Raw genomic sequence first — 24,883 nt, forward strand, 5'->3', positions numbered from 1 at the left:
GTACTCCTCCTAGAGAATTCATCCAATCCCCACCAAACTCGGTGTGCATGAAGTCAAGACATTGAGGATTCTAAATTGCGGACGGATTTTTGATATCTCGAACGGTTTGGCCGTGGCGAGGAAACTAATTTATGGCGAGAAAAGAGAAACACGAAGTGGTATAACTTCTGCATACATTAACTGATCTTGATGAAACTTCACCAGTGTGTTCGTGGTAAGAGGCCGATCAGATGGATGTAACTATTGTGAGTCAAAGTTATAGCGCCACCAACTGGCAGCAGGAAGTGTGTCACTTTCAAAATGCTTTTGACAAAAGTGGGGGGGTTAGTTTTACCCACAGTTACAAAAATCAGTACGTACATTGGTCTCATCGAGCCGGACAACTTTCTAATATACAGTTATTAGCTTCGACCAATAGGAAGTCAGATATTTTGGTTTGAATGTGGATTTATTTGCAAATTCAGCCTCTGCTTTTTACCCACTCCTGCTAAGTGTTTTTTTTTTTATTCACACCAAACTTTTTTTACACGATGAAAATACATTAAAGATGCTAAATTGTGAACGGATATTAAATATTTCAAACGGTTTTGACATGGCGAGGGATTAAAATAATGTCAAAAAAGGAATCAGAAAACATCTCATATCTTCTTAAAATTTAATTATACACCATTTATTTTTATATAAAATTATACAAATATCAGAACTAAACCGAAACAGAACTAGTTTTGGGTTTATTCAGTTTTTTTCAATTCAAGAATTATGTACAAGTTTAAAATCAGCCAGAATGCGCTATTTAGTAAAAAAAAAGTCACACATAGGGCTATACTGCCCTCTTGTGTTCAAAATCAGGTAGGCCCATTGTATATTGTATTTATATATAAATATATTAGCGATGTGACTGAGAATTTTTTCCCACTGGTTAATCGATATGTGACACCGCGGTGGGGGCTTTTAAATCGCTAACTTAAAGGGATACTCCACTTTAAATTGAAAATTCTGTCATCATATACTCACCCTCATGTTGTTTCAATCCTTTATGAATTTCTTTCTTCTGCTGAACAGAAAGGAAGATATTTAGAAGAATGTCAGTAACCGGACAATTTCTGGTCTCATTGACTTCCATAGTATACATTTTTTCCTACTATGGAAGTCAATGGGATCAGAAACTGTCTGGTTACTGACATTCTTCTAAATATCTTCCTTTCTGTTCAGCAGAAGAAAGAAAATTCATAAAGGATTAAAACAACATGAGGGTGAGTATATGATGACAGAATTTTCATTTTAAAGTGGCGTATCCCTTTAAAAGCGAAAGTGAAATACGGTCGTCCAGTAGGAATGAACTAAAAAACATTCACTCTGTTCTGCTCGTTCCTCGCTGTAGACGCGTTATTGCCCATGCAGCCGTGAGCATTTTAGTTTCATTTAAAAAATAGCGCCATTTCGGGGGTGGGATTGCTTGAATGTTTTTTTACAAAAGCACAATGTTGTGTTTTATTGCGAGTGTACATAAATATAAGTAAACACATTGCAGTTTAAATGATGTCCTGTATGAACAAACCGACGGAGTAGCCTATGTTTTTATGTTTCCACTGTTCGATCGCGCCCACGCCTCACACACACACACACACTGTGCATTCCAGCATTGCAATCTTGACATCGCAGCCGGTTCATTACAGCCGTAATAAAATATAATAATAAATATAAATAGTCAACCTATTTGCAGCAAATGATAGTAGATTTTAGATCAATATATTTGTTTTAATTACAATTTTAATTAACACTAACTTTATTCTCATCTGAATTATAAATAATTTATTTCTGTATAAAATAATACTACCATTAAAAAATACATTTGATTGTCTTTTTTAATCAATGGAGAATGTGTGACTTAAAAATAAACAGATTAGTGCTCGGTTTGAGGACAAGAAATGAAAACCAATGCAATATGATGAATGTCCAAAAACGTTCGCTCTTCTCTGCCCATTCCTCGCCTCGCCATATATATATATATATATTTATATTTATTTATTTTTTGTTACATATATATAATGTATATATATATATATTTTTTTTTGTTACATTTATATATATATATATATATATATATATATAAATATAGCTGCGAGCAGCGATGGAGGGCCCAAGCCGGTGACACCGCCACCCCGGTGGCTTTAGTGTAACTAAAGGCACCAGGGTGGCGGTGCCACCGGCTTGGGCCCGCCATCGCTGCTCGCAGCTATATTTATATATATATATATATATATTTATTATTATTATTATTATTATTATTATTATTGTTCAAGGGTTCGGGGGCTTTTGGGGCCTTTAACGTGCTCAAAAACTCATGAAACTTTGCACACAGGTCAGAAGCTGCGGCCATTAGGGCCGGGCTGAAGATGGTACCTGGGCGTGGCAGGGGGGCTCGACAGCGCCCCCTTGAATGGGGTCCGAGTGCGGTCCGAAAACTTGGTCCATATACCAAACACTCTTGCATGAATTAATATGAAACTCGGTACACATATAGATCTTATTGGGCTGAACAACTTTCGTGCTCTAAGTTTTACGCCAGCCCAAAAGGAAGTCGGCTATTATGGGTTGTTTGGAAAACGCATGCTGTGGAATTTGATGTACTCCTCCTAGGAAATTCATCCATTCGCCTCAAAACTCGGTGTGCATGAAGTCAAGACATTGAGGATGATAAATTGCGGACGGATTTTTGATATCTCGAACGGTTTGGCCAAGGCGAGGAAACGAATTTATGGCGAATAATGGGACACAGGAAGTGTATTATAACTTCTGCATACATTGACTGATCTTGATAAAACTTCAGCAGTGTGTTCGTGGTCAGAGGCCGATCACATTGATGTGACTATTGTGAGTCAAAGTTATAGCGCCACCAACTGGCAGCAGGAAGTGTGTCACTTTCAAAATGCTTTGAAATCAGTGTCTTATTTTTACCCGATTTGCTTCAAACTTTATGTGTACAATGTAGACACACGGCAGATGTAAACCTGTGAAAGGATTATTGATATCTTAGATACTGTTGCCGTGGCAACGCATCAAACTTTAATATTCTTTTTTGATGCTTTTGAGACTCTTAACATACTTGAAATTGCATGAAACTCAACAGACACATCACATTTATTAGCCAGTAGACATGTGCAAAGTTTCAGAAACGGGGGTGGTGGAATGGCTCAGTAGCGCCACCTTTAGTCAAAAATGGGGGTTTAGTTTTTCCTAGAATCACAAAACTTGGTATGTGTATTGTTCTCATCAAGACGGACAACTTTCTAATTTACATGAACCATCTCCGACCAATAGGAAGAGAGATATTTTGGTTTGAATGTGGATTTTCTGAAGAATTTTCTCTCCCTCTCTCTGTGTCTGTGTGTGTGTGAGGGGAGGGGGGGATTTGACTATTGCTTTTATATTGTTAATCAAGGTTTCAGGGGCTTTTGGGGTCCTTAACGTGCTCAAAAACTCTTGAAACTTTGCACACAGGTCAGAACCCACGGCCATCAGGGCCGGGCTGAAGCTGGTACCCGGGCGTGGCTGGGGGGCTCAACAGCGCCCCCTTGAACGGGGTTCTAAAACTTGATCCATATATCAAACACGCTCGCATGAATTAATATGAAACTCGGTACACATATAGATCTCATCGGGCCGAACAACTTTACCCCGGTCAAGTTTTACGCCAGCCCAACAGGAAGTCGGCTATTATGGGTTGTTTGGAAAACGCTTGCTGTGGAATGTGAAATACTCCTCCTAGAAAATTCACCGTGTCCCCTTCAAACTCGGTGGGCATGTAGTCAAGACTTTGAGGATGCTAAATTGCGGACGGATTTTTGATATCTCGAACGGTTTGGCCGTGGCGAGGAATCGAATTAATGGCGAGAAAAGAGAAACACGGAAGTGGAATAACTTCTGCATACATTAACTGATCTTGATGAAACTTCAGCAGTGTGTTCGTGGTAAGAGGCCGATCAGATGGATGTAGCTATTGTGAGTCAAAGTTATAGCGCCACCAACTGGCAGCAGGAAGTGTGTCACTTTCAACATGCTTTTGACAAAAGTGGGGGGGTTAGTTTTAACTACAGTAAAGAAAAAATAGTTTGTATATTGTTCTCATCAAGCCGGACAACTTTCTAATTTACATTCAATAGCTCTGGCCATCAGGAAGTCAGATATTTTGGTCTGAATGTGATTTTTTTTGCAAAATCAGCCTCTGAATTTTTTGCCACTCCTCTTAAACTATTTATTTTATTCGTACCAAACTTTTTCAACATGATGAAACTACATTAAATATGCTAAATTGTGAATGGATAATAAATATCTCAAACGGTTTTGCTATGGCGAGGGATTAAAGTAAAAATCTTCTAAAAATGTAATTATATACCATTTATTTCTATATAAAAGTATACAAATATCACAACTAAACCCATTTTATTCTGTTTTTGCAATTCAAGAAGAATGAAAAAGTTAAAAACAGGCTATTTAGTGCTATTTGGTTCAACAAAAAAGCAAACATAGGGCTATACTGCCCTCTTGTGTCCAAAAGGACATCAAAATAGTATATAAAACTTTTTACCAGGTAGGCCAATATTGTATTTAAATATACATTTATTAGGTATGTGTCTGAGGATATTTTCCCACCGGTTAATCGACGTGTGACACGAGTGGGTGCTTTTAAATCGCTAATATAATAGTGAAAGAAAAATAATGATAATGTTGCACACACAAATCACACACATGTGGGAAAGAATGATGCTTTTAAACAACACTAAACCGCCATTAGGTGTCGCCAGGCATCCATCTTAATAAGCGAGTCATTGATTCATTCGTTCAAACGATTCGTTCGAATGAGTCGATCATGATTAAGACAGATGTTTATGGATTGATCATTCAATCTTTGAGTTAACCGATTCGTTAAAAATGCTGAATCGTTCAGTTATGAGAAAACACGTGATGCGTGATGGTTCTGCCGTGATCTTTGTTTAACTATTTTCGCTGCTGAAACAGAACAAAAACAGTCAACATTGCATCTAAAATGTAAGTGACTTAATTGTAACTGTTTATTAACCTGTTGTATGAAATCTAGGGGTGGGAGAAAAAATTGATTCTTAGATGCATCGCGATGCGGACGTGGACGATTCTGAATCGATTCACAAATGTCAAAAAATCGATTCTCTAAAAAAATATTTTTCTAATAACGTAATATTGACGGAAGGCAAAAGGCGGAACTCTAAGCGGACGTGCGTGCAGTCTGTAGCGCACACATAACAGAGAAGTTTCTTCTGCTCACCAAGGCTGCATTTATTTGATTAAAAATACAAACAAAAACAGTAATATTGTAAAATAGTATTCCAATTTAAAACAGCTGCTTTCTATTTTAATATATTTTAAACTGTTATTTATTCCTGTGATCAAAGCTGAGTTTTCAGCATCATTACTCCAGTCGTCACTGTCACATGATCCTTCAGAAATTATTCTAATATGATGATTGATGCTCAAGAAACATTCATTATTATTTTAAATGTCGAAAACAGTTGTGTACAGTCTTTGATGAATAGAAAGTTCAAAAGAACAGCATTTATCTGAAATCTAAATCTTTTGTAACGTTAAACACTACCGCTCAAAAGTTTGTGGTTAGTAATAATTAAAATTTTATTTTTGGGGGAAAGAAATAAAATAAATCAGTACTTTTATTTATGAAGGATGAGTTAAACTGATCAACAGTTACAGTAAAGACATTTATAATGTTAAAAATATATATATTTGAAATATATGCTGTTCTTTTGAACTTTACATTCATCAAAGCATTTTGAAAAAAAAAAAATCTGTACACAACTGTTTTCAACATTGAAAATAATAATGAATATTTATTGAGCATCAATCATCATATTAGTATGATTTCTGAAGGATCATGTGACACTGAAGACTGGAGTAATGATGCTGAAAACTCAACTTTGATCACAGAAATGAATTACTATGTAAAAAAAAATTTAAATTGAAAACAGCTGTTTTAAATTGGAATAATATTTCACAATATTACTGTTTTTGTTTGTATTTTTAATCAATAAATGCAGCCTTGGTGAGCAGAAGAGACTTCTCCTAAAAACATTAAAAATCTTACTGACCCCAAACTTTTGAACAATAATATATATATATATATATATATATATATATATATACATATATATGTATGTGTGTGTATGTATGTATGTATATATATATATATATATATATAAATATAGCTGCGAGCAGCGATGGAGGGCCAAAGCCGGCGGTACCGCCACCCCGGTGCCTTTAGGTAACTAAAGGCACCGGGGTTGCGGTGCCACCGGCTTGGGCCCGTAATCGCTGCTCGCAGCTATATTTTATTATTATTAGGGCCCAAGCCCTGAAAGGGCGAAGGCCCTATTGTTTTCGGTAGGATTATTGTTTATTATTATTATTTTTTTCTACTTCTCTGGCACTTTTGGGGCCCTTAACGTGCTCGAAAACTCTTGAAACTTTGCACACAGGTCAGAACCCGCGGCCATCAGGGCCGGGCTGAAGCTGGTACCCGGGGCGTGGCAGGGGGGCTCAATAGCGCCCCCTAGAACACAATCTGAAATCTTGGACACATACAAGAACGTATTAGTATGAAACTCGGTACACATATAGATCTCATCAGGCCGAACAACTTCCGCTCTCTATGTTATTATCTCCGCCCAACAGGAAGTCAGCTATTATGGGTTGTTTGAAAAACGTACGCTCTGGAATTTGAAATACTCCTCCTAGAGAATTCATCCAATCCCCTTGAAACTCGGAGTGCATGAAGTCAAGACATTGAGGATGCTAAATTGCGGACGGATTTTTGATATCTCGAACGGTTTGGCCGTGGCGATGAAACGAATTTATAGCGAGAAAAGATAAACAGGAAGTGTGTTATAACTTCTGCATACATTAACTGATCTTGATGAAACTTCCGCAGTGTGTTCGTTGTAAGAGGCCGATCACATGGATGTGACTATTGTGAGTCAAAGTTATAGCGCCACCAACTGGCAGCAGGAAGTGTGTCACTTTCAAAATGCTTTGAAATCACCCTCTTATTTTTACCCGATTTGCTTCAAACTTTGTGTATAATGTAGACACACGGCAGATGTAGACCTGTGAAAGGTTTATTGATATCTTAAATACTGTTGCCGTGGCAACGCATCAAACTTTAATATTCTTTTCAGATGCTTTTGAGACTCTTAACATACTTGAAATTGGATGAAACTCGACAGACACATCACATTTATTAGCCGGTAGACATGTGCAAAGTTTCAGAAACGGGCGTGGTGAGGGGCTCAGTAGCGCCACCTTTAGTCAAAAATGGGGGCTTAGTTTTAAGTAGAGTCACAAAAATTGTTATGTATATTGTTCTCATCAAGCCGGACAACTTTCTAATTTATAGTCATAAGCTGTGACCTACAGGAAGTGAGATATTTTGGTTTGAATGTGATTTTTTGTAGAATTCTCTCCCTCTCTCTCTCTGCCTCTGCGTCTCTGTGTGTGTGAGGGGTGGGGGGATTTGTCTTTTGAGTGAGATTTGTTTAAAATTCCTGTTTTTCAAGGTTTCAGGGGCTTTTGGGGCCTTTAACGTGCTCGAAAACTCTTGAAACTTTGCACACAGGGCAGAACCCGCGGCCATCAGGGCCGGGCTGAAGCTGGTACCCGGGCGTGGCAGGGGGGCTCAACAGCGCCCCCTGGAACGGGATCCGAACACTTGTCCATAAATCAAACACACTTGCATGTAATGATATGAAACTCGGTACACATATAGATCACTTCGGGCTGAACAACTTTCGTGCTCTAAGTTTTACGCCAGCCCAACAGGAAGTCGGCAATTATGGGTTGTTTGGAGAACGCTTGCTGTGGAATGCGAAGTACTCCTCCTAGAGAATTCATCCAATCCCCACCAAACTCGGTGTGCATGAAGTCAAGACATTGAGGATTCTAAATTGCGGACGGATTTTTGATATCTCGAACGGTTTGGCCGTGGCGAGGAAACGAATTTATGGCGAGAAAAGAGAAACACGAAGTGGTATAACTTCTGCATACATTAACGGATCTTGATGAAACTTCACCAGTGTGTTCGTGGTAAGAGGCCGATCAGATGGATGTAACTATTGTGAGTCAAAGTTATAGCGCCACCAACTGGCAGCAGGAAGTGTGTCACTTTCAAAATGCTTTTGACAAAAGTGGGGGGGTTAGTTTTACCCACAGTTTTAAAAATCAGTACGTACATTGGTCTCATCGAGCCGGACAACTTTCTAATATACAGTTATTAGCTTCGACCAATAGGAAGTCAGATATTTTGGTTTGAATGTGGATTTATTTGCAAATTCAGCCTCTGCTTTTTACCCACTCCTGCTAAGTGTTTTTTTTTTTTTTTATTCACACCAAACTTTTTTAACACGATGAAAATACATTAAAGATGCTAAATTGTGAACGGATATTAAATATTTCAAACGGTTTTGACATGGCGAGGGATTAAAATAATGTCAAAAAAGGAATCAGAAAACATCTCATATCTTCTTAAAATTTAATTATACACCATTTATTTTTATATAAAATTATACAAATATCAGAACTAAACCGAAACAGAACTAGTTTTGGGTTTATTCAGTTTTTTTCAATTCAAGAATTATGTACAAGTTTAAAATCAGCCAGAATGCGCTATTTAGTAAAAAAAAAAAAGTCATACATAGGGCTATACTGCCCTCTTGTGTTCAAAATCAGGTAGGCCCATTGTATATTGTATTTATATATAAATATAATAGCGATGTGACTGAGAATTTTTTTCCACTGGTTAATTGATGTGTGACACCGCGGCGGGGGCTTTTAAATCGCTAACTTAAAGGGATACTCCACTTTAAATTGAAAATTCTGTCATCATATACTCACCCTCATGTTGTTTCAATCCTTTATTAATTTCATTCTTCTGCTGAACAGAAAGGAAGATATTTAGAAGAATGTCAGTAACCAGACAGTTTCTGGTCTCATTGACTTCCATAGTATACATTTTTTTCCTACTATGGAAGTCAATGGGATCAGAAACTGTCTGGTTACTGACATTCTCCTAAATATCTTCCTTTCTGTTCAGCAGAAGAAAGAAATTCATAAAGGATTAAAACAACATGAGGGTGAGTATATGATGAGCGAAAGTGAAATACGGACGTCCAGTAGGAATGAACTAAAAAACATTCACTCTGTTCTGCTCATTCCTCGCTGTAGACGTGTTATTGCCCATGCAGCCGTGAGCATTTTAGTTTCATTTAAAAAATAGCGCCATTTCGGGGGTGGGATTGCTTGAATGTTTTTTTACAAAAGCACAATGTTGTGTTTTATTGCGAGTGTACATAAATATAAGTAAACACAGTGCAGTTTAAATGATGTCCTGTATGAACAAACCGACGGAGTAGCCTATGTTTTTATGTTTCCACTGTTCGATCGCGCCCACGCCTCACTCACACACACACACTGTGCATTCCAGCATTGCAATCTTGACATCGCAGCCGGTTCATTACAGCCGTAATAAAATATAATAATAAATATAAATAGTCAACCTATTTGCAGCAAATGATAGTAGATTTTAGATCAATATATTTGTTTTCCTTACAATTTTAATTAACACTAACTTTATTCTCATCTGAATTATAAATAATTTATTTCTGTATAAAATAATACTACCATTAAAAAATACTTTTGATTGTCTTTTTTAATCAATGGAGAATGTGTGACTTAAAAATAAACAGATTAGTGCTCGGTTTGAGGACAAGAAATGAAAACCAATGCAATATGATGAATGTCCAAAAACGTTCGCTCTTCTCTGCCCGTTCCTCGTCTCGTCATATATATATATATATATATATATATATATATATATATATATATATATATATATATGTATATTTATATATAATTTATTTTTTTTGTTACATATATATAATGTATATATAATTTATTTTTTGTTACATATATATATATATATATATATATATATATATATATATATATGTATATATATATATACATATATATATAAATATAGCTGCGAGCAGCGATGGAGGGCCCAAGGCGGTGACACCGCCACCCCGGTGGCTTTAGTGTAACTAAAGGCACCAGGGTGGCGGTGCCACCGGCTTGGGCCCGCAATCGCTGCTCGCAGCTATATTTATTATTATTTTTTCCTACTTCTCGGGCACTTTTGGGGCCCTTAACATGCTCAAAAACTCTTGAAACTTTGCACACGGGTCAGAACCCGCGGCCATCAGGGCCGGGCTGAAGCTGGTACCCGGGCGTGGCAGGGGGGCTCAACAGCGCCCCCTGGAACGGAGTCCGAAAACTTGGTCCATATATCAAACACGCTTATATGAAATAATATGAAACTCGGTACACATATAGATCTCATCGGGCCGAACAACTTCCACACTCTATGTTATTAGCTCCACCCAACAGGAAGTCAGCTATTATGGGTTGTTTGAAAAATGCATCCTCTGGAATTTGAAATACTCCTCCTAGAGAATTCACCCGATAACCACCAAACTCGGTGTGCATGAAGTCAAGACATTGAGGATGAAAAATTGCCAGGGGATTTTTGATATCTCGAACGGTTTGGCCGTGGCGAGGAAACAAATTTATGGCGAGAAAAGAGAAACAGGAAGTGTGTTATAACTTCTGCATACATTGACTGATCTTGATGAAACTTCAGCAGTGTGTTCGATGTAAGAGGCCGATTACATGGATGTGACCTTTGTGAGTCAAAGTTATAGCGCCACCAACTGGCAACAGGAAATGTGTCACTTTCAAAATGCTTTGAAATCACCCTCTTATTTTTACCCGATTTGCTTCAAAGTTTATGTGTATAATGTAAACACACGGCAGATGTAGACCTGTGAAAGGATTTTTGATATCTTTAATACTGTTGCCATGGCAACGCTTCAAACTTTAATATTCTTTTTTGATGCTTTTGAGACTCTTAACATACTTGAAATTGGATGAAACTCGACAGACACATCACATTTATTAGCCCGTAGAAATGTGCAAAGTTTCAGAAACGGGCGTGGTGAGGGGCTCAGTAGCGCCACCTTTAGTCATAAGTGGGGGGGTTAGTTTTATCAACAGCAACAAAACTTGGTATGTGTATTGTTCTCATCAAGACGGACAACTTTCTAATTTACATGTACTATCTCTGACCAACAGGAAGAGAGATATTTTGGTTTGAATGTGGATTTTCTGAAGAATTTTCTCTCCCTCTCTGTGTCTGTGTGTGTGTGAGGGGAGAGGGGGGGGGGGGGGGGGGGATTTGACTATTGCTTTTATATTGTTAATCAAGGTTTCAGGGGCTTTTGGGGTCCTTAACGTGCTCAAAAACTCTTGAAACTTTGCACACACGTCAGAACCCCCTGCCATCAGGGACGGGCCGAAGCTGGTACCCGGGCGTGGCAGGGGGGCTCAACAGCGCCCCCTTGAACGGGGTCCCAAAACTTGGTCCATAGATCAAACACGCTTGCATTAATTAATATGAAACTCGGTACACATATAGATCTCATCGGGCCGAACAACTTTCCCCCGGTCAAGTTTTACGCCAGCCCAACAGGAAGTCGGCTATTATGGGTTGTTTGGAAAACGCTTGCTGTGGAATGCGAAGTACTCCTCCTAGAGAATTCATCCAATCCCCACCAAACTCGGTGTGCATGAAGTCAAGACATTGAGGATTCTAAATTGCGGACAGATTTTTGATATCTCGAACGGTTTGGCCGTGGCGAGGAAACGAATTTATGGCGAGAAAAGAGAAACACGAAGTGGTATAACTTCTGCATACATTAACTGATCTTGATGAAACTTCACCAGTGTGTTCGTGGTAAGAGGCCGATCAGATGGATGTAACTATTGTGAGTCAAAGTTATAGCGCCACCAACTGGCAGCAGAAAGTGTGTCACTTTCAAAATGCTTTTGACAAAAGTGGGGGGGTTAGTTTTACCCACAGTTACAAAAATCAGTACGTACATTGGTCTCATCGAGCCGGACAACTTTCTAATATACAGTTATTAGCTTCGACCAATAGGAAGTCAGATATTTTGGTTTGAATGTGGATTTATTTGCAAATTCAGCCTCTGCTTTTTACCCACTCCTGCTAAGTGTTTTTTTTTTATTCACACCAAACTTTTTTAACACGATGAAAATACATAAAAGATGCTAAATTGTGAACGGATATTAAATATTTCAAACGGTTTTGACATGGTGAGGGATTAAAATAATGTCAAAAAAGGAATCAGAAAACATCTCATATCTTCTTAAAATTTAATTATACACCATTTATTTTTATAGAAAATTATACAAATATCAGAACTAAACCGAAACAGAACTAGTTTTGGGTTTATTCAGTTTTTTCAATTCAAGAATTATGTACAAGTTTAAAATCAGCCAGAATGCGCTATTTAGTAAAAAAAAAAAAGTCATACATAGGGCTATACTGCCCTCTTGTGTTCAAAATCAGGTAGGCCCATTGTATATTGTATTTATATATAAATATAATAGCGATGTGACTGAGAATTTTTCCCACTGGTTAATCGATGTGTGACACCGCGGCGGGGCCTTTTAAATCGCTAACTTAAAGGGATACTCCACTTTAAATTGAAAATTCTGTCATCATATACTCACCTTCATGTTGTTTCAATCCTTTATTAATTTATTTCTTCTGCTGAACAGAAAGGAAGATATTTAGAAGAATGCCAGTAACCAGACAGTTTCTGGTCTCATTGACTTCCATAGTATAATTTTTTTTCCTACTATGGAAGTCAATGGGATCAGAAACTGTCTGGTTACTGACATTCTCCTAAATATCTTCCTTTCTGTTCAGCAGAAGAAAGAAATTCATAAAGGATTAAAACAACATGAGGGTGAGAATATGATGACAGAATTTTCATTTTAAAGTGGAGTATCCCTTTAAAAGCGAAAGTGAAATACGGTCGTCCAGTAGGAATAAACTAAAAAACATTCACTCTGTTCTGCTCGTTTCTCGCTGTAGACGCGTTATTGCCCATGCAGCCGTGAGCATTTTAGTTTCATTTAAAAAATAGCGCCATTTCGGGGGTGGGATTGCTTGAATGTTTTTTTACAAAAGCACAATGTTGTGTTTTATTGCGAGTGTACATAAATATAAGTAAACACAGTGCAGTTTAAATGATGTCCTGTATGAACAAACCGACGGAGTAGCCTATGTTTTTATGTTTCCACTGTTCGATCGTGCCCACGCCTCTCACACACACACACACACACACACACACACACACTGTGCATTCCAGCATTGCAATCTTGACATCGCAGCCGGTTCATTACAGCCGTAATAAAATATAATAATAAATATAAATAGTCAACCTATTTGCAGCAAATGATAGTAGATTTTAGATCAATATATTTGTTTTCCTTACAATTTTAATTAACACTAACTTTATTCTCATCTGAATTATAAATAATTTATTTCTGTATAAAATAATACTACCATTAAAAAATACATTTGATTGTCTTTTTTAATCAATGGAGAATGTGTGACTTAAAAATAAACAGATTAGTGCTCGGTTTGAGGACAAGAAATGAAAACCAATGCAATATGATGAATGTCCAAAAACGTTCACTCTTCTCTGCCCGTTCCTCGCCTCGCCATATTTATATATATATATATATATATATATAATTTTTTTTTTGTTACATATATATATAATGTATATATCTATTTTTTTTGTTACATTTATATATATACAGTGAGGAAAATAAGTATTTGAACACCCTGCTATTTTGCAAGTTCTCCCACTTGGAAATCATGGAGGGGTCTGAAATTGTCATCGTAGGTGCATGTCCACTGTGAGAGACATAATCTAAAAAAAAAAAATCCAGAAATCACAATATATGATTTTTTAACTATTTATTTGTATGATACAGCTGCAAATAAGTATTTGAACACCTGTCTATCAGCTAGAATTCTGACCCTCAAAGACCTGTTAGTCTGCCTTTAAAATGTCCACCTCCACTCCATTTATTATCCTAAATTAGATGCACCTGTTTGAGGTCGTTAGCTGCATAAAGACACCTGTCCACCCCATACAATCAGTAAGAATCCAACTACTAACATGGCCAAGACCAAAGAGCTGTCCAAAGACACTAGAGACAAAATTGTACACCTCCACAAGGCTGGAAAGGGCTATGGGGAAATTGCCAAGCAGCTTGGTGAAAAAAGGTCCACTGTTGGAGCAATCATTAGAAAATGGAAGAAGCTAAACATGACTGTCAATCTCCCTCGGACTGGGGCTCCATGCAAGATCTCACCTCGTGGGGTCTCAATGATCCTGAGAAAGGTGAGAAATCAGCCCAGAACTACACGGGAGGAGCTGGTCAATGACCTGAAAAGAGCTGGGACCACCGTTTCCAAGGTTACTGTTGGTAATACACTAAGACGTCATGGTTTGAAATCATGCATGGCACGGAAGGTTCCCCTGCTTAAACCAGCACATGTCAAGGCCCGTCTTAAATTCGCCAATGACCATTTGGATGATCCAGAGGAGTCATGGGAGAAAGTCATGTGGTCAGATGAGACCAAAATAGAACTTTTTGGTCATAATTCCACTAAACGTGTTTGGAGGAAGAAGAATGATGAGTACCATCCCAAGAACACCATCCCTACTGTGAAGCATGGGGGTGGTAGCATCATGCTTTGGGGGTGTTTTTCTGCACATGGGACAGGGCGACTGCACTGTATTAAGGAGAGGATGACCGGGGCCATGTATTGCGAGATTTTGGGGAACAACCTCCTTCCCTCAGTTAGAGCATTGAAGATGGGTCGACAATGACCCGAAGCACACAGCCAGGATAACCAAGGGGTGGCTCTGTAAGAAGCATATCAAGGTTCTGGCGTGGCCTAGCCAGTCTCCAGACCTAAACCCAATAGAGAATCTTTGGAGGGAGCTCAAACTCCGTGTTTCTCAGCGACAGCCCAGAAACCTGACTGATCTAGAGAAGATCTGTGTGGAGGAGTGGGCCAAAATCCCTCCTGCAGTGTGTGCAAACCTGGTGAAAAACTACAGGAAACGTTTGACCTCTATAATTGCAAACAAAGGCTACTGTACCAAATATTAACATTGATTTTCTCAGGTGTTCAAATACTTATTTGCAGCTGTATCATACAAATAAATAGTTAAAAAATCATACATTGTGATTTCTGGATTTTTTTTTTTAGATTATGTCTCTCACAGTGGACATGCACCTAAGATGACAATTTCAGACCCCTCTATGATTTCTAAGTGGGAGAACTTGCAAAATAGCAGGGTGTTCAAATACTTATTTTCCTCACTGTATATATATATATATATATATAAATATAGCTGCGAGCAGCGATGGAGGGTCCAAGGCGGTGACACCGCCACCCCGGTGGCTTTAGTGTAACTAAAGGCACCAGGGTGGCGGTGCCACCGGCTTGGGCCCGCAATCGCTGCTCGCAGCTATATTTATATATATATATATATATATATATATATTATTTTTTTCTACTTCTCTGGCACTTTTGGGGCCCTTAACGTGCTCGAAAACTCTTGAAACTTTGCACACAGGTCAGAACCCGCGGCCATCAGGGCCGGGCTGAAGCTGGTACCCGGGGCGTGGCAGGGGGGCTCAATAGCGCCCCCTAGAACACAATCTGAAATCTTGGACACATACAAGAACGTATTAGTATGAAACTCGGTACACATATAGATCTCATCAGGCCGAACAACTTCCGTACTCTATGTTATTATCTCCGCCCAACAGGAAGTCAGCTATTATGGGTTGTTTGAAAAACGTACGCTCTGGAATTTGAAATACTCCTCCTAGAGAATTCATCCAATCCCCTCGAAACTCGGAGTGCATGAAGTCAAGACATTGAGGATGCTAAATTGCGGACGGATTTTTGATATCTCGAACGGTTTGGCCGTGGCGAGGACACGAATTTATGGCGAGAAAATAGAAACAGGAAGTGTGTTATAACTTCAGCATACATTGACAGATCTTGATAAAACTTCAGCAGTGTGTTCGTTGTAAGAGGCCGATCACATGGATGTGACTATTGTGAGTCAAAGTTATAGCGCCACCAACTGGCAACAGGAAGTGTGTCACTTTCAAAATGCTTTGAAATCACCCTCTTATTTTTACCCGATTTGCTTCAAACTTTATGTGTATAATGTAAACACACGGGAGATGTAGACCTGTGAAAGGATTTTTTATATCTTTAATACTGTTGCCATGGTAACGCTTCAAACTTTAATATTCTTTTTTGATGCTTTTGAGACTCTTAACATACTTGAAATTGGATGAAACTCGACAGACACATCACATTTATTAGCCCGTAGACATGTGCAAAGTTTCAGAAACGGGCGTGGTGAGGGGCTCAGTAGCGCCACCTTTAGTCAAAAATGGGGGCTTAGTTTTAAGTAGAGTCACAAAAATCGTTATGTATATTGTTCTCATCAAGCCGGACAACTTTCTAATTTATAGTCATAAGCTGTGACCAACAGGAAGTGAGATATTTTGGTTTGAATGTGATTTTTTGGAGAATTCTCTCCCTCTCTCTCTGCCTCTGTGTGTGTGAGGGGTGGGGGGATTTGTCTTTTGAGTGAGATTTGTTTAAAATTCCTGTTTTTCAAGGTTTCAGGGGCTTTTGGGGCCTTTAACGTGCTCGAAAACTCTTGAAACTTTGCACACAGGTCAGAACCCGCGGCCATCAGGGACGGGCTGAAGCTGGTACCCGGGCGTGGCAGGGGGGCTCAACAGCGCCCCCTGGAACGGGATCCGAACACTTGTCCATAAATCAAACACACTTACATGTAATGATATGAAACTCGGTACACATATAGATCTCATCGGGCCGAACAACTTTCGTGCTCTAAGTTTTACGCCAGCCCAAAAGGAAGTCGGCAATTATGGGTTGTTTGGAGAACGCTTGCTGTGGAATTTGAAACACTTCTCCTAGAGAATTCATTAAATCGCCACCAAACTCGGTGTGCATGAAGTCAAGACATTGAGGATGCTAAATTGCGGACGGATTTTTGATATCTCAAACGGTTTGGCCGTGGCGAGGACACGAATTTATGGCGAGAAAAGAGAAACACGAAGTGTTATAACTTCTGCACACATTAACTGATCTTGATGAAACTTCAGCAGTGTGTTCGTGGTAAGAGGCCGATCAGATGGATGTGACTATTGTGAGTCAAAGTTATAGCGCCACCAACTGGCAGCAGGAAGTGTGTCACTTTCAAAATGTTTTTGACAAAAGTGGGGGTGTTAGTTTTACCCACAATTACAAAAATCAGTACGTATATTGGTCTCATCGAGCTGGACAACTTTCTAATTGACAGTTATTAGCTCTGACGAACAGGAAGTCAGATATTTTGGTTTGAATGTGGATTTATTTGCAAATTCAGCCTCTGCATTTTTACCCACTCCTGCTAAGTGGTTTATTTTATTCACACCAAACTTTTTCAACATGATGAAAATACATTAAAGATGCTAAATTGTGAACGGATATTGAATATCTCAAACGGTTTTGATATGGCGAGGGATTAAAATAATGTCAAAAAAGGAATCAGAAAACATCTAATATCTTTAAAAAAAATTATTATACACCATTTATTTTTATATAAAATTATACAAATATCAGAACTAAACCGAAACAGAACTAGTTTTGGGTTTATTCAGTTTTTTCAATTCAAGAATTATGTACAAGTTTAAAATCAGCCAGAATGCGCTATTTAGTAAAAAAAAAGTCATACATAGGGCTATACTGCCCTCTTGTGTTCAAAATCAGGTAGGGCCATTGTATATTGTATTTATATATAAATATATTAGCGATGTGACTGAGAATTTTTTCCCACTTGTTAAAGGTCCCATTCCATGGATTATTTTTATTATTTAATAATGTTTCCAGGGGTGCCCTTATAATGTTAGTATGTTTTTTAGATCAAATTTTTTTATAATTTAGAAATAAAAGGCATATTTCCTAGCCTGATTTTATTCCCTGGTTTGAACACTCTGTTTGAAGGGGCGTGTCTGCTGTGAGACTTCAGTGTAAACGCCCTCTGCTGTGATTGGCTGACATGCTTGCATATGAAATATCTGGCATTAAATGTGGAACTATCTGGAAAACTTTTACTATTACAGCTATTATACGTTTTTACTATTACAGCTATCTGGATTAACGAATCGTGAGAAGTTTTTTAAGTATTTAGATCTATTTCAATCACATAAAAGGTTGCAGTTATGAGCATTGAGCAGATGACAGCCTGTTGATCGCGTGAAAGATCTTATCATTGCAACGCAGTTTCTGCACTCACTAATGATTTCACCAATGCAAACATGATAAATACAGTAAGAGCTTCGTTGTGCAGTGTAACAGCGTCATTGATTTCATAACGAGTTTTGGCAAGTGTCCAGATAAACTCACGCTGTGTGATTGACAGCTTGGGCGATTGGAAAGGGATTGTTCTTTGATCACTTTCTGTATATTAATCACAGTTTAAGTAAGATTATTTTCATCCTACTAAGAGAAACGAACGATGTGAAGAGTGATCGCTACTTCCATATTAAATCACTACTTACCGCTTGCTGGAATATAGTTGAAATTGCCCCCTTCGTCAGTATGAAACGCTGAGAGAAGTCTGCTTGATATTATTCCAGGTTAGAAAAACAGTCCGTGGTGAAATGGACAGAGCAAACTAACAACTTCGAATTAAACTTTTGCGGTATCCGATTATAGATAAACATCAACCACGTCTGTTGACATTTCGCCATCAATACGCCTGTGTTCCTGTGGGCGGAGGTTACGGTTCTAGTGACATCATTAAAGCAGGATGTAGAGGGGTGTAGTCCAATCCAGCCGTTTTTTGTAGTCAACTTCTGTTAAATAAAATATCTCGCTTGGCATTGAACTTTGAGCTTTATAATTTTACAGATATTATTTATACTCTAACAACAACATTACACACTAACTAAAGTTTGAAACATGGGATCACATAGAACGGGACCTTTAATCGATGTGTGACACCGCGGCGGGGGCTTTTAAATCGCTAACTTAAAGGGATACTCCACTTTAAATTGAAAATTCTGTCATCATATACTCACCCTCATGTTGTTTCAGTCCTTTATGAATTTCTTTCTTCTGCTGAACAGAAAGGAAGTTATTTAGAAGAATGTCAGTAACCAGACAGTTTCTGGTCTCATTGACTTCCATAGTATACATTTTTTCCTACTATGGAAGTCAATGGGATCAGAAACTGTCTGGTTACTGACATTCTTCTAAATATATTCCTTTCTGTTCAGCAAAAGAAAGAAATTCATAAAGGATTAAAACAACATGAGGGTGAGTATATGATGACAGAATTTTAATTTTAAAGTGGAGTATCCCTTTAAAAGCGAAAGTGAAATACGGACGTCCAGTAGGAATGAACTAAAAAACATTCACTCTGTTCTGCTCGTTCCTCGCTGTAGACACGTTATTGCCCATGCAGCCGTGAGCATTTTAGTTTCATTTAAAAAATAGCGCCATTTCGGGGGTGGGATTGCTTGAATGTTTTTTTACAAAAGCACAATGTAGTGTTTTATTGCGAGTGTACATAAATATAAGTAAACACAGTGCAGTTTAAATGATGTCCTGTATGAACAAACCGACGGAGTAGCCTATGTTTTTATGTTTCCACTGTTCGATCGTGCCCACGCCTCACTCACACACACACACACACACACACACACACACACACACACACACACACACACACACACACACACACACACACACACACACACACACACACACACACACATACACACACACACACACACACACACTGTGCATTCCAGCATTGCAATCTTGACATCGCAGCCGGTTCATTACAGCCGTAATAAAATATAATAATAAATATAAATAGTCAACCTATTTGCAGCAAATGATAGTAGATTTTAGATCAATATATTTGTTTTCCTTACAATTTTAATTAACACTAACTTTATTCTCATCTGAATTATAAATAATTTATTTCTGTATAAAATAATACTACCATTAAAAAATACATTTGATTGTCTTTTTTAATCAATGGAGAATGTGTGACTTAAAAATAAACAGATTAGTGCTCGGTTTGAGGACAAGAAATGAAAAGCAATGCAATATGATGAATGTCCAAAAACGTTCGCTCTTCTCTGCCCGTTCCTCGCCTCGCCATATATATATATATATATATATATATATATATATATATATATATATATATATATATATATTTTTTTTTTTTTATTATTTATTTATTTATTTATTTATATATATATATATATATATATATATATATATATATATATATATATATATATATATATATATATATATATATATATGTATATATACAGTACCAGTCAAAAGTTTGGAAACACTACTATTTTTAATGCTTTTGGAAGAAGTCTCTTATGCTCATCAAGCCTGCAGTTAAAAACAAAAAAAAACAAAAAAAAAACAGTAATATTATGAAATATTATTACAATTTAAAATAATGGTTCTCTTTTTTAATATACTTTAAAATGTAATTTATTTTTGTGATGCAAAGCTGAATTTTCATCAGCAAGTACTCCAGTCTTTGGTGTCTTATGATCCTTCAGAAATCATTCTAATATGCTGATTTATGATCAATGTTGGAAACAGTTGTGCTGCTTAATATTTTTTTATAACCTGAGATACTTTTTTCAGGATTATTTGATGAATAAAAAGTTAAAAAGAACTGTATTTATTTAGAATAGAAATCTTTTGTAACAATATACACTACCGTTCAAAAGTTTGGGAACAATAACTATTTTTTTTAAAAGAAATTAGTACTTTAATTCAACAAGAATGTGTTAAATTGATAAAAGGTGATGGTAACGATTTATATTGTTAGAAATGTTTTTATTTTGAATAAATGCTGTTTTTATGAATAAATGCTGTTAACGTTTTACTCATCAATGAATCCTGAAAAAAGTATTCCAAAAAAATATATTAAACAGCACAACTGTTTCCATCATTGATAATAACTGAGTATCAAATTATCATATTAGAATGATTTCTGAAGGATCATAAGACACCAAAGACTGGAGTACTTGCTGATGAAAATTCAGCTTTGCATCACAAAAATAAATTACATTTTAAAGTATATTAAAAAAGAGAACCATTATTTTAAATTGTAATAATATTTCATAATATTACTGTTTTTTTTTTGTTTTTTTTTGTTTTTTTTTAACTGCAGGCTTGATGAGCATAAGAGACTTCTTGCAAAAGCATTAAAAATAGTAGTGTTTCCAAACTTTTGACTGGTACTGTATATATATATATATATATATATATATATATATATAAATATAGCTGCGAGCAGCGATGGAGGGCCCAAGGCGGTGACACCGCCACCCCGGTGGCTTTAGTGTAACTAAAGTCACCAGGGTGGCGGTGCCACCGGCTTGGGCCCGCAATCGCTGCTCGCAGCTATATTTAGGGCCCAAGCCCTGAAAGGGCGAAGGCCCTATTGTTTTCGTTAGGATTATTATTATTAGGGCCCAAGCCCTGAAAGGGCGAAGGCCCTATTGTTTTCGGTAGGATTATTTGTTATTATTATTATTATTTTTTTCTACTTCTCGGGCACTTTTGGGGTCCTTAACATGCTCGAAAACTCTTGAAACTTTGCACACGGGTCAGAACGCGCGGCCAACAGGGCCGGGCTGAAGCTGGTACCCGGGCGTGGCAGGGGGGCTCGACAGCGCCCCCTGGAATGGGATCCGAACACTTGTCCGTAAATCAGACACGCTTGCATGTAATAATATGAAACTCGGTACACATATGGATCTCATCGGGCCGAACAACTTTCGTGCTCTAAGTTTTACGCCAGCCCAACAGGAAGTCGGCTATTATGGGTTGTTTGGAAACGCATGCTGTGGAATTTAATGTACTCCTCCTAGGGAATTCATCCAATCGGCTCCAAACTCGGTCAGCATGAAGTCAAGACATTGAGGATGAAAAATTGCCAGGGGATTTTTGATATCTCGAACGGTTTGGCCGTGGCGAGGAAACGAATTTATGGCGAATAATGGAAATAGGAAGTGTGTTATAACTTCTGCATACATAAACTGATCTTGATGAAACTTCAACAGTGTGTTCGTTGTCAGAGGCCGATCACATGGATGTGACTATTGTGAGTCAAAGTTATAGCGCCACCAACTGGCAGCAGGAAGTGTGTCCCTTTCAAAATGCTTTGAAATCACCCTCTATTTTTACCCGATTTGCTTCAAACTTTATGTGTATAATGTAAACACACGGCAGATGTAGACCTGTGAAAGGATTTTTGATATCTTTAATACTGGTGCCGTGGCAACGCTTCAAACTTTAATATTCTTTTTTGATGCTTTTGAGACTCTTAACATACTTGAAATTGGATGAAACTCGACAGACACATCACATTTATTAGCCAGTAGACATGTGCAAAGTTTCAGAAACGGGCGTGGTGAGGGGCTCAGTAGCGCCACCTTTAGTCATAAGTGGGGGGTTTAGTTTTATCAACAGCAACAAAACTTGGTATGTGTATTGTTCTCATCAAGACGGACAACTTTCTAATTGACATTAACTACCTCCGACCAACAGGAAGAGAGATATTTTGGTTTGAATGTGGATTTTCTGAAGAATTTTCTCTCCCTCTCTCTGTGTCTCTGTGTGTGAGAGGGGAGGGGGGAATTTGACTATTGCTTTTATATTGTTAATCAAGGTTTCAGGGGCTTTTGGGGTCCTTAACGTGCTCAAAAACTCTTGAAACTTTGCACACAAGTCAGAACCCCCTGCCATCAGGGACAGGCTGAAGCTGGTACCCGGGCGTGGCTGGGGGGCTCAACAGCGCCCCCTTGAACGGGGTCCCAAAACTTGGTCCATAGATCAAACACGCTTGCATGAATTAATATGAAACTCGGTACACATATAGATCTCATCGGGCCGAACAACTTTCCCCCGGTCAAGTTTTACGCCAGCCCAACAGGAAGTCGGCAATTATTGGTTGTTTGGAAAACGCTTCCTGTGGAATGCGAAGTACTCCTCCTAGAAAATTCACCGTGTCCCCTCCAAACTCGGTGTGCATGTAGTCAAGACTTTGAGGATGCTAAATTGCGGACGGATTTTTGATATCTCGAACGGTTTGGCCGTGGCGAGGAATCGAATTTATGGCGAGAAAAGAGAAACACGAAGTGGAATAACTTCTGCATACATTAACTGATCTTGATGAAACTTCAGCAGTGTGTTCGTGGTAAGAGGCCGATCAGATGGATGTAACTATTGTGATTCAAAGTTATAGCGCCACCAACTGGCAGCAGGAAGTGTATCACTTTCAACATGCTTTTGACAAAAGTGGGGGGGTTAGTTTTAAATAAGTTAAAAAAAACTCAGTTCATATATTGATCTCATCGACCCGGATAACTTTCTAATTTAAAGTCATTAGCTCTGACCATCAGGAAGTCAGATATTTTGGTCTGAATGTGGATTTTTTTGCAAAATCAGCCTCTGAATTTTTAGCCACCTTTATCTAAGTGGTTATTTTATTCCCACCAAACTTTTTCAACATGATAAAAATATATTAATGATGCTAAATTGTGAACGGATAATAAATATCTCAAACGGTCTTGCTATGGCGAGGGATTAAAGTAATGTCAAAAAAGGAACCACTAAAAGGCTCATATATTCTAAAAATTTAATTATACACCATTTATTACTATATAAAAGTATACAAATATCAGAACTTAACTCATTTTATACTTTTTTTTCAATTTAAGAATGAAGTTTAAGTTTAAAAACTGCCAGAATGGTTGTTTAGTCTAAACAATAAATAAATAAAGTCAAACATAGTGCTATACTGCCCTCTTGTGTTCAAAATCAGGTAGGCCTATTATATCTATATAAAAATATACTAGGTATGTGACGGTGAGAATATTTTACCACCGGTTAACTGACGTGTGACACTGCTGGGGGCTTTTTAATCGCTAACTTAAAAACGAAAGTAAAATATGTTCGTCCGCACGGACATTGATAATGGTGCGGAGCAGAGCGAGCGTTTTCAATAAATTCCTATGGAAGGAGGAATGACCTAAGAAACGTTGACTCTGTTCTGCTCATTCCTCGCTGAGGACGCGCACCATTATGAATGCCTGTGCAGCCGTGAGCATTTTAGTTTCATTTTCGGGGCGGATTGCTTGAATGTATTTAAAAAAAGCACAATGTTGTGTTTTATTGCCACTGTACAAAAATATAAGTTAACACTTTGCAGTTTGAATGATGTTCTGAACAAAATGACAGAGTATGTTTTTATGTGTCCACTGTTCAATCGCGCCCTCGTTTTAGTGATTCCCAAGTTATTTTTTCATTTAAGTTTTTTTCATTGTTCTAATCAGGTCAGGCAAGTAAAATTATCTGTGTCTTATCCCTTACATTTTTATATAATTATATAAATATATAATACACTACTGTTCAAAAATTTGGCGTCAGTAAGATTTTTAAGCTAAGTTTCTTCTGCTCACCAAGGCTGCATTTATTTGATCAAAAATACAAACAAAAACAGTAATATTGTAAAATAGTATTCCAATTTAAAACAGCTGCTTTCTATTTTAATATATTTTAAACTGTTATTTATTCCTGTGATCAAAGCTGAGTTTTCAGCATCATTATTCCAGTCGTCACTGTCACATGATCCTTCAGAAATTATTCTAATATGATGATTGATGCTCAAGAAACATTCATTATTATTTTAAATGTCGAAAACAGTTATGTACAGTCTTTGATGAATAGAAAGTT

This window comes from Rutilus rutilus (genome assembly GCF_951802725.1).
Source record: "Rutilus rutilus genome assembly, chromosome: 16".
In the NCBI taxonomy this organism is placed as follows: domain Eukaryota; kingdom Metazoa; phylum Chordata; class Actinopteri; order Cypriniformes; family Leuciscidae; genus Rutilus; species Rutilus rutilus.